Below are 10801 nucleotides of genomic sequence, written 5' to 3'. Positions count from 1 at the left end.
CATGAACATGTTGGTAAATGTGCTGGTGTAAGAAAGGACCACTTATTTCAGTGGTAATAACCACAGTTGTTATGGTAACTACTCTTGGTTCATCCAACTGGAAAACAGCTGGAAAAAAAAATCACTTAAACTGTGGGAGATAAAATTAAACCTTCCATGGGACTAATTTTATGCAAATGTATACTAATTTTTGCTTTTTTAATATAATTTTTGGATTCTCTCACCGAATTTACAAAACAAAATTATATTAAGAAAACAAAAATCTCTGTTATAAAAAATTATTATTAATGTAATGGTGTTACCAACCATTTAGTTTAATAAACAATATAAAGTAACTTGAATATGAAATAAAATTAAGTACAGCTAATAGGTACTAACCCACTGTCTAAGGGCCTTTGTTTATCGCTTATACAGAAAATGTAGCACCTCTCTTACAGGTAAGAAAATGAATCATGAAGAGAGTGGGGAATAAAATTTCAGACAAACCACACAACCAAAGACTTTGGGCCTAGATATATTCAAGTAAATATTCTCAGGTGTCTTGCTGATCAATTTTTAATGGATAATTTGTTTCTGTGGTCAAGTAAAACCAGTGAGACTGTACCATTACAACATATAGGCTTTCACTAAGATTTCATGTACCACCATCTTCTGCCCAGCTTATGAACCTTTCAATGCCCTATGCTTGGTGAATGCTAATCCCCAAAATATGGAGCCTCAGAGTTCAAAAAGTGAGACAGAAAGAAAAAAAAAAGATAATCATTTTAAGCAAGAACTAAAGCAACAACTAGATCCCAAATAACATTCAGTTACAAAACTCAAACTTGGGCAACCACTTCTTCCCGCTGAGTCCTTCCTCAGTGGTGGTCTACACAGTTAGACCTTGGTGTTCTTCCTTTGAACATAAACAATTTCACAGAATATTGATATCAGACAAGGTCACTTTGTGACCCTGATAAAGTAGTCAAAAAACAAGATCGCTACCTAACTCTGTCTAAGGACAGATAAAAAACAAGGTCACTGGGCAAACCACAAAACTATCAAACATCCCCCTCTCCTGACTAATGTGAGTGACTGCTACTTCTTTACTAATTACAGCTTCGACCTCACTCTAGTCTTGCTGCCCTGTCAATTAGATTTAAGAGAGCCAATCACAGAATCATCCTTCCTCCCAGATAGCTTCCAATCCAGAGCAAAGATCCAATTCCCCGAAATTACTGAGCATCTTGCTGATAAAATGTGTATATGTTTTTTGGGCACCCTCTGTATATACTCATTTTAGTTCCATCAGACTTCAAATCTGAAATTTGAACTCATATATCCAATTACTTCTTCAATATCTCACTGCTGTGATATCAAATAGACCTCTCATATTTGACATTTCCAAAACAGAGGCTCTGATATTTCCTCTCCTTTGAAAATGGAGGACACTTATAAGCTTATTCATCAGTAAATGGCAGCCCCATGTCTGAAGTTGCTCAGGCTCAAAGCCTTGGAGTCATTCTTGACGGCTCTCTACACTTACACACTACATCACTCCACACAAACTCCAGCAGTAAACTCTATTGAATCTACCTTTAAAAAATATCTAGAATGCATCAGCTTTTATCATCTCCATGCTATCATCTTGATCCAAGCTGTTATCATCTCTTACCTGGCTTATTGCTTATTGCAATAACACCCTTCCTTTCTTACCTGCTTCTGACCTTGACTCCCTTTATTCTGGTCTCCACATACCAGGTTTCCCTGAAAACAAGACCTAGCTGGACAATCAGCTCTAATGCATCTTTTGGAGCAACAATTAATATAAGACCTGGTATTCTATTATATTATACCCAGTTTTATATTATATTAATGTAAGACCTATATTTTATATTATATTATATCATGTCATGTCATGTCATGTCATGTTATGTTATATTATATTATATAAGACCTGGTCTTACATTAAAATAAGACTGGGTCTTACATTAATTTTTGCTCCAAAAGACGCATTAGAGATGATGGTCCAGGTAGGTCTTATTTTCAGGAAAACACGGTAATGGCTGTGTTTAGCAATTTAAAACATAAGTCAGAGGCTGTCTCTAGCTTAAGGGCAGCCTCCATTCTGCCTGTGTTCTGGATCATCTCATAAACTTTTGATTTCTGTCTGGCTCACACTTAAATTCTTTCCCCTGAAACTAAGAACCCTTTCCTACAACATCTCCTCTGGCAACCATTCCCAGGCAATGCAAATTCAAGTGGTCCCGCAGTTAAGGGCTGATGATGTTCTAGGTTATCTGGTGGAGGCAAAGCCTCTAACTGAGCAGGAGCCCACCTAATTCAACAGTTCCATTCTCTCCCTCTCTTTATTTTCTTTTTCTTGCATTCTTTCTTTTCATCCCTTTGAAACTTTCAATCACTTTCCAACTTCGCTCCGTCGAATGTGAGGGAACCTGTGGAGGCATGTCTCTGGTCTAAAAAGAAAACCAAAAGGACCACGCGGCAAAAAAGATTCCACCAAAACAATTCGACACATTTGACGGTGTAGGAAGATGCTCCATCATACACCTGCAAGCCAACAGAGGACGTAAAACTTCTGTTCAAGAAAAGACCATTGAGATAAGCATTCCCCGTTCTCCATTGCTGCCACAGCACAAGTGGGCCCCTATATTAGGCCTCTCTTGATAATTGGCATAATTATCATTCTTACTTTAGCTTTGTTTTGTAACCCTGCTCCTATCACTTCCCGCTTCCATAATGGCTAGGCCGCTCTATCTCACACTCACCATCATTATAATAGGATTGATCTCTCTTTATAAAGTAAAAATCCAACACCCGCTTACCTCAGCGGTAATCAGGTTAGCCCAAATCAGTAATCTGTCCTACTGTTGGTTTAACACCCAACAAAACCATACCAGCCCTGACCTAACTCTCACTGTTTTTCCCTTAACCTCAAGAGTAATAGCTAACACCACTGCAAGATATTCTGGATTTGACTATAACCTTTATACCGAGACCAAACCTGATGGCATAGGGGGAAGACCTCGACCAATAAACCCCACCTGGGAAAAAGGGAAAATGGCTCTCAATTTGTGGAGGTAAGTTGTAAGGCACCCTTTCTAGCCTATAAAGCACCCTCTTATCAAAATCTCTAATGGCCTAGGAGACTTCCTGGGAGAAATCCCCTTAGACTTATACAACAACACCCTTGAGCTAAATTCTTCCACCCATGAAATTATCCCAGTCAATAACCAGACTGTATACTCAGTCCTCACCATGAAGATTTCACTTATTCGGGGAACAAAATAATAACACGGTATACTAGAAAGAAGATATTTTTCCCTTAAAAGGTGAATACAGCAAAGAGACCCTAGGGATAGGACAACAGTCATGAGTTCTCTGGGAAATAAGCCCAGATGGATTCCTTACCCAAAACTACAACCAGCCTAGGCTTCTGCTCCCCATTCTTCGGTACAAAAATCTCCTGTGCCAACATAACCATAGCTACCACCCTCACCATTCCTTCCCATGCAGTCACCATTCATGCATAGATGATTACTTCCCAGGGGTGTAAAGCGACTATGGCCCCTGAGGGACCATGGGACTATGGGACCTGGCTATTGACCTGGCTGACCTGGAAATCAACACCACACACAAATATATGTGGATTCAGGGACCTACCACTGCTGTCTCTCTTAAAGTAATAGAACACTTCTTTCTCTGTGGACCTAGTCTCATGATGGTTTTGCCCAGGCAAGGGGAGGGAACATGCACTATAGTCAATGTTGTCCCCAATGTTAAAACACTTAACAAAGAAGAACTTGCCTCTGGACAAGTCCCCAATTTGGGATCATTCTTGTTAATAACCCTGCATTCCTGCAAAAGGAGAGAAACTCAGTTCCAATCTCCCTGTTACTGAAAGGCTCTCATCTTCGGAACTCTGGCCACCGATAACTCCATTATCTCTCACGGGGTATTAGGCCACACCATAGTCCATGGCCTCTTTTGGTTTGTGGGTATCCCTCTGCAAAAACGATCCATTTAAAATATATCCATCATTATCCAATAATCATGGAAGGCCACAGTTAATATCTTTGATGCACAACAAAAATTGCTTAACTCCCTTCCTAAAATAACATTACGAAACTGGACGCCCTTGACATCCTCACTGCAGAAGAAGGTGGGACCTGTGCTATGCTTGGGAAAGAATAGGTTTTTATGTCAATACCTCTAAGATAATAGAAGAAAAAACATCTAGATCCTAAAAAAGAATATAGAAATTTTAGAAAGACCCAGGCAGATGGACTGAAAACATCATTGTTAGGAGAGATCGTTAATACCTTTACTGGTTGGTTCGGACATCTCCTGACCCCACTGTTCACTATAGTGACAGTTGTAATCTTTATTCTAGTATATGATCCCTGCATATTTAACCTTTCAGCAAAGTTTGCACCTTCCAGACTACAGTAATTCCACGCAAAGATGATGCTTATGCGAGGTTTCCAACCCATCCCAGCTGAAGAGACTGCCCAAGAGATCCTGCCCGTGGGTCCCCTAAGTCAGATATCCAGAGATGTTTTTACTCCCATGGCAGGCAAAGTCAATGTCCATAGGCAGCTATGAAGCAGCTATAGAAGATGGATCATCACCCCTTAACTTCCTGTTAAAGAATATGGGAGTAAAATATCTGAGGGGAGAACAAGATAGGGTGGGGGCAGGGCCTCTAAGGAAACCATTAACCACCAGTTGAGTGGGGGCAAGGCCTCCAAGAAAACCATTAATCATCAGTTGAAGACAAAGGGCAGGTAAGTCAAGATGAGACAAGGAAACTAGCCAGAACCTGCCGAGACCAAGATGGCATGAGAATCACCTCCAAGTAACCTCCAGCTACATTATATGGTCATTATAATATACTTTCACATCAAATGACCTTCCAACCAGTGCCATGACACATGTAAGGACAAAAAAGGGTTTTATCCCAAATTTCTTGAAGAGCCCACCCCTTCTGAGAACTAATAAGAATGTTCCTCCCCCTTCCTCCCATATTAAAAAGGCTGACTAATAAAAACCACAGCCATAAGGAGGATCAGGGCTGTCTCTTGCCTAAGGGCAGCCTTTACTCTGCTCTGCCTGTGGAGTGGACTACCTCACAATAAACTTCTTTTGTTCTTTAAAAAATAATAGTTGTAATAAAAATAAAATATAAGTCAGGTATGTTACTTCTCTGCTCAGACCCTTGCACTAGCTTCCCATCCCACTTATAGTAAAAGCCAAAGTCTATACACTATACAAGGATCTATATGATCTGCTCCCCTCACACATATACAAACTTACCTCGACAGCACCGCTCAAGTTCTTCAAAGCTCATACTTTGAAAAAGAATCCAATTATTCAAGTACATTCAGAAGATTAGAACTCAAACACAAAGTTTTAGGACAAAAAATAATTTAAAAAATGTAAATCAATGAGCATGACAGGGGATTTATTTATCTGCCTGTTCCTATAAGAGGCTGTTTGATGAATGATGCCAGATATACTGACAACCCTAGGAATTGTTAGGATTTCTAGGATTGTGGGGTCCTTCCAACCCCAGATGCTTGATGAGCCATCTTCTTTCAGGAGGCTGAGAGCTGGACTTCTCAGGCATCAACCCATTCACCCTGCCTCTCCCATACCTTCCCAGAAACAGATCAGCAAATCCTCACCTGGTTAACTTCCAAGGTTGCATGTCTAATGGCTGCTATGCCCCAAGAATTAACCTAACCATCTTGAAATAAAGGTTGCCAAGCACAGCTTTTTCTGTATTCAACAAACAATGTTAGTTAAAACAAGAAGAATAAGGAATCACAAAATGCTAGAGCTGTGTGAGCCCTTAGGTATTATCTAATGCAGGGTTTTTCTGTAAAGGACCAGATAGAAAATATTTTAGGCTTTTGGGCCACGCAGTCTCTGTTGTAGTAACTCAGCACTGCCAGTGTAGAGCGAAAGCAGCCACAGAAAACATGAAACAAATGGGTGCTGTGGTTGTGTTCCAATAAAACTTTATTTATAAAAATATGCATCAGGCTGAATTTGGCTATAGTTTGCAGATCTCTGATCTAATCCAACTCAATTATTTCATAAATACAGACAAAGTAATTTGACACGAGAATAAACAGGTACATACGTATTGACCAGGACAGTCTCAGTACAGGCCGGTTAACTCTCAGTATAATTATTAACATAGCCCCTCTCACTCTCAAAATCACCCTGGTTTGGATAATACATTATATGTTCACCTTCATAATGCATGTCCTTTAACTTATATAAATCCCCATATTTCTGGTGTATTAATAGTCCTTCACAAATAATTCAAAATTGAGTAAACATATAGCACAGAAAATACTATTAGTTGAAGGTGACTATAATGTTGCTCAAGTTTTTATAGCCTAATAGTAATCTATTTTCTACAATTCAGTAAGTAGTATTGGGTAATGGAACAAAAGATTCAATTTATTTCTACATGTTATATAAGTATAATGTAATTATAAATATTGAAGCAAAACATTAGAGTTCTTGCATATATAAGAAATCTTTCAAAACATAAATAACATGAAATATTTAGAAAGCTGTAGGCCTACTATTTGCCAAGTTATCTTAAGTTATGTCTTCCCATTGGACACTTTTCCTTGATGACCTAACAATGCCTCAAAGTCAGGCAGGACCATAGATGGAAGTATTTTCTAGCCTTCAACACTAGAGCAAATTAGTCAGCTCTGAGTGTTAAAGGGAATTGGATTTCATGGGACTGCATTTCTTTCCTGTGCTTCTGACTCTTCTCCAGCATGAGTCATGCCCTTTAGATGGGCTCTAGAGTCTCAAACACATGCTGGTAGAGATGCCCACACTCAACATAAGCTGTGGTTAACCTACCATTATGTACTGAATGCTTGTGGACCCCAAAATTTACATGTTGAAGTTCTAACCCCCAATGTCATGGTATTTGGAGATGGTGTTTTGGGGAATAATTAGGTTTAGATGATGTCATGGTTAAGATCCTCACGATGGGGTTAGTGCTTTTATAAAGAGATTCCAGGAAACAGTCTCTCTCTCTCTCTCTCTCTCTCTCTCTCTCTCTCTCTCTCTCTCTCTCTCTCTCTCTGCACCATATAAAGATATAGCAAAAAAGGAAGTTATCTGCAAGCCAGGAGGAGGGTCCTTACCAAGAACCGAATCTGTTGGCACCTTAATCTTGGATTTCCCAGCCTCCAAAACTGTAAAAAATAAATGTCTGCCATTTAAGCCCACTAGTCTATAATATTCTGTTATAGCAGCCTGCACTGACTAAGATATCCAGCATCCCACCAACAGCATCTGTGAACGAGTTTGCCACAACCTGTTCTATGGCAGAAAATGGATGGATTTGGTCCTTACTGATGAAGCATGAGGTTTTAGTTGGGACATTCAGTGACAACATGCCTGTGGGCATTTGTTAATGTTCAAGAGGATTTACAGTTTTAAATAGCTTTGAAAAGTTGTGCTGAGTTAGATTTATGTTTTTGGAAGAAATTAAATTTTGGAAGTAATTTTGCACCTAGATAAAATATTTTATTTTCATAACAGAGATATTTGGAATAAGCTTGGGGGACCTTTCCAAATGAAATGATAAAAGTTTATTTCACAGTTAAAAATATTGTCAACATTTTTAGCCTATCATGCGAAACTTGAGCCTGAGGCTTGCAAATCATTTAGTTGTCATGTCATCTGCCCAAAATAAAATCTTAGATATCTGTGTACGTGGCTAAAATGCTGAAGGACGTACAATTATTCTTGGTTATTGTTCCCAGTTTGAGCAGGAAAGTAGGGGGCAACTCGCTTTATTTAAGATCATCAAGTAGGATCAGATTATAGAATGTATAATTTATAAAACAGGCTGGTTTTTACTTTTCTTGGGTCACATATTGTAACTTAGATTCCAAGATACTTGAGAGCAAGGATCAGACTTTTGTTTAAAAGTTTTACAGCAATTCTTTAGTTATACCAATAATTCCAGCTGGAATTGACAGCCCTGCACAGCTCTTGACAAATTCTTAATCACCAAAGGTTTCACCTAAATTATCTCTCTATCAGTGCATATGTCAGAATGCGTTAGTAAGTCAATGCACACTTCTACGTTCCTCCAGGAATTTTCATAACAAATATGCACAGATTAACTGTGAGGGGACTGACTCATGGCCCTGAACGTTTCTAGACCACATACTTGTGGGTTAAGTGTAGAAAAACAAGGAAGGACTAGCAAGCCTGTCAAATACAACTTTTTACTTTCTAATTCTAGAAGGTAGAACAGGGCCAAAACACAGCAACAGCATCTCTGGTTTAGTTCATCTCCAACCTGGAAGCAGTGTGAAAGTTATCTAAAATTCTGAGAGAGGAAAAGCAATCCTTCATTCTTCCCCCTACATCCCACTCTTGAGCGGGCAGTATTTACTGAAGGGAAATTTAAATCAATGCTGTGGGAAGAAGGATGGTATGCAGATCAGTGTGATGGAGACAGCTGAGTGTCCACCAAAACCCATCTTGCTTTGAGCACATGGCCAGGCTATACTATTCAGTCTCCCTCTCAGTTATGTGTGACCATATGACTAAATTCTCAGCAATTCAACCTAAGAAAGTGCAATCTGCTATTTCTATAGAAGCTGAATCTTAAGAGAGCGCCATGTCTTCCTGAATCTTAAGACAGTGTCTATCTTTTTTTCTTCTTGAAAACTGAAACCTACCAGAATGATTAATGGGAGTAGAAGAGGAAATCAAACCCCGTCTCAGCCCACAGACTTGAGATATCTTCCTGAAGTATCAGAAAGGAAAGAAGCATCTACTCTGTCTCTACTTCTTATAAGTTCTTCTAAATTGGGGGAGTGATTTATCTGTTTGGTGAAATTAGACACAAGATTCAGTGTTCACATCTGGCCTGGTCTGGTAGCTCTTATTCTGGGTACTGTCCTATCTTCAAGACGTACATCTTTTTAGTCATTCCTGCCCCTGGCTAATAAATATACCTGGGTCAGGGATCAGGGTTTGCCTTCCTTGGGCAGATCTGGAGGCCATTTATTTTGGCTTCTGCTTTCCTGGACTTGATAGGCTACCATTATCAGGGCGGCCAGCTGGGTAAGTGCCCTTACAAAACACCCCTTTAGCCACAATCTTTTATTGTAGCAGGCCTCCAATCTAGACTGGGAGGGGGTGAAACAGTTGAAAACTATCTTTTGGCTTCAGGCCCAACATCATCTCTCTTCAACTCAATGGACTTACTATATTATGATCCCTACCTGACTTCTGGGTGTACCTCTCAATATGGTTCAGAACCTTCAGAGAAAGAAGAATGTAATTGTTTAGCACATTTATATCTGAATGAGAGGGCAGCACCTCAAAGAAATATCACAAGGTTCAATAAATATTTATTTAATTATATTACCTCTGCTTTGAGAAATATGAATTTGGATTCATTAGGTACATGGATACAGTCATTCTGGAGGATTATTTAGCATGATGTATCAACAGTATCAAAAATGTGGTGTAGCTGAGACAGCTACAGGTCCTTCATTGATTCGTGCTTAGGAGGCGTGACTAAGCTAGCTAGGGTCATATCCCAGTTCCCCAACATCTAAGTGAGACCAAGTGACTCATTCTCACCAGTGGGATGTGAGTGGCTGGGAGGCGCACCATTTCTGTGCCATGGAGCTTCAGGGATGCGCTTTCTTCATCCTTTGTTTCTCTTTCCACTGGCCTGACGCAGACTGATATGATAATCTGTGAGGCCATATCTAGAAGATGGTGGAGCTCAATAATGCTAGAGAAGAAAGAATAAGCAATGCCCACTTTGAAATCTGAGAAAGAAATAAACTTTTGCTGTATTTGAGAGCCATTATAGTTTTTCAGTCTATTTGTTATGGCAGATAGCCCACCAGATAACCAAAATGTGTAGTATTGTAGCCATAATTCTACATCCATGCATTGGCCCAAGGAAATAATTATAGATATGCAAAAAATTCATGTCCAGGGATGCTGTGCCAGCATTATTTGTGACAGTAGAGCAACTGGAAACAACTACCTAAAGGTCAAACAAAAGGTAGTTATGTAAGTAAATATATTTATGACAATATTTTTAAGTATTTAAAATAAATTTTAATTTTGAATCAAAGGATTTAATGATAATTTAAAAAACACCTAATTAATACTTGTGAAGCAATTGCCATGTTCCAGGCACTGTTCTAACCACTTTAATCTTCACAACAACCCCATTATCTGCATTTTATGGATGAGAAAACTGAGTCACTGGGTTAAATAACGTACCTAAGGTCACACAGCCAATAAATGGCAGAACTAAGAAATGCACATATAATGATATGAAAAATATCTATTAGATATGAAGATTAGAACACACAGAGGAAAATAGATATACATTCTTATCTCTATTATTTTGTGTGAAAGGGTTGGGTCAGTTGGGGTTCGTTCATGTATTTATTCACTCATTCATCCATCCATTCAAAAATATTCATTGAGGACTTACTACATGTCAGGAACTGCTCTTGAGTGGTAAACAAGACTGACCTCCCAAGCCTTCGATTCAAGTAAGAGAAACATAAACCCCAAGTAAATATGTAATAAAATGTTGGCTTGAGGAGTGCTATGAAGTAAAGCCTGGTAAGGGGATAGAAACTGATGGAGGGGAACACATTTCTGAACAATCATCAGAAAAGGCCTCTCTAAGGGGATGATGTTTGAACAGAGACAGGTAGCAGATCATGCCAAGTTCTGGGGAAGGATTGTGTTCCAGGCAGAG

Source organism: Rhinolophus ferrumequinum, chromosome 14 (genome assembly GCF_004115265.2).
Source record: "Rhinolophus ferrumequinum isolate MPI-CBG mRhiFer1 chromosome 14, mRhiFer1_v1.p, whole genome shotgun sequence".
Lineage (NCBI taxonomy): Eukaryota > Metazoa > Chordata > Mammalia > Chiroptera > Rhinolophidae > Rhinolophus > Rhinolophus ferrumequinum.
Note: the sequence above shows the minus strand (reverse complement) of the source record.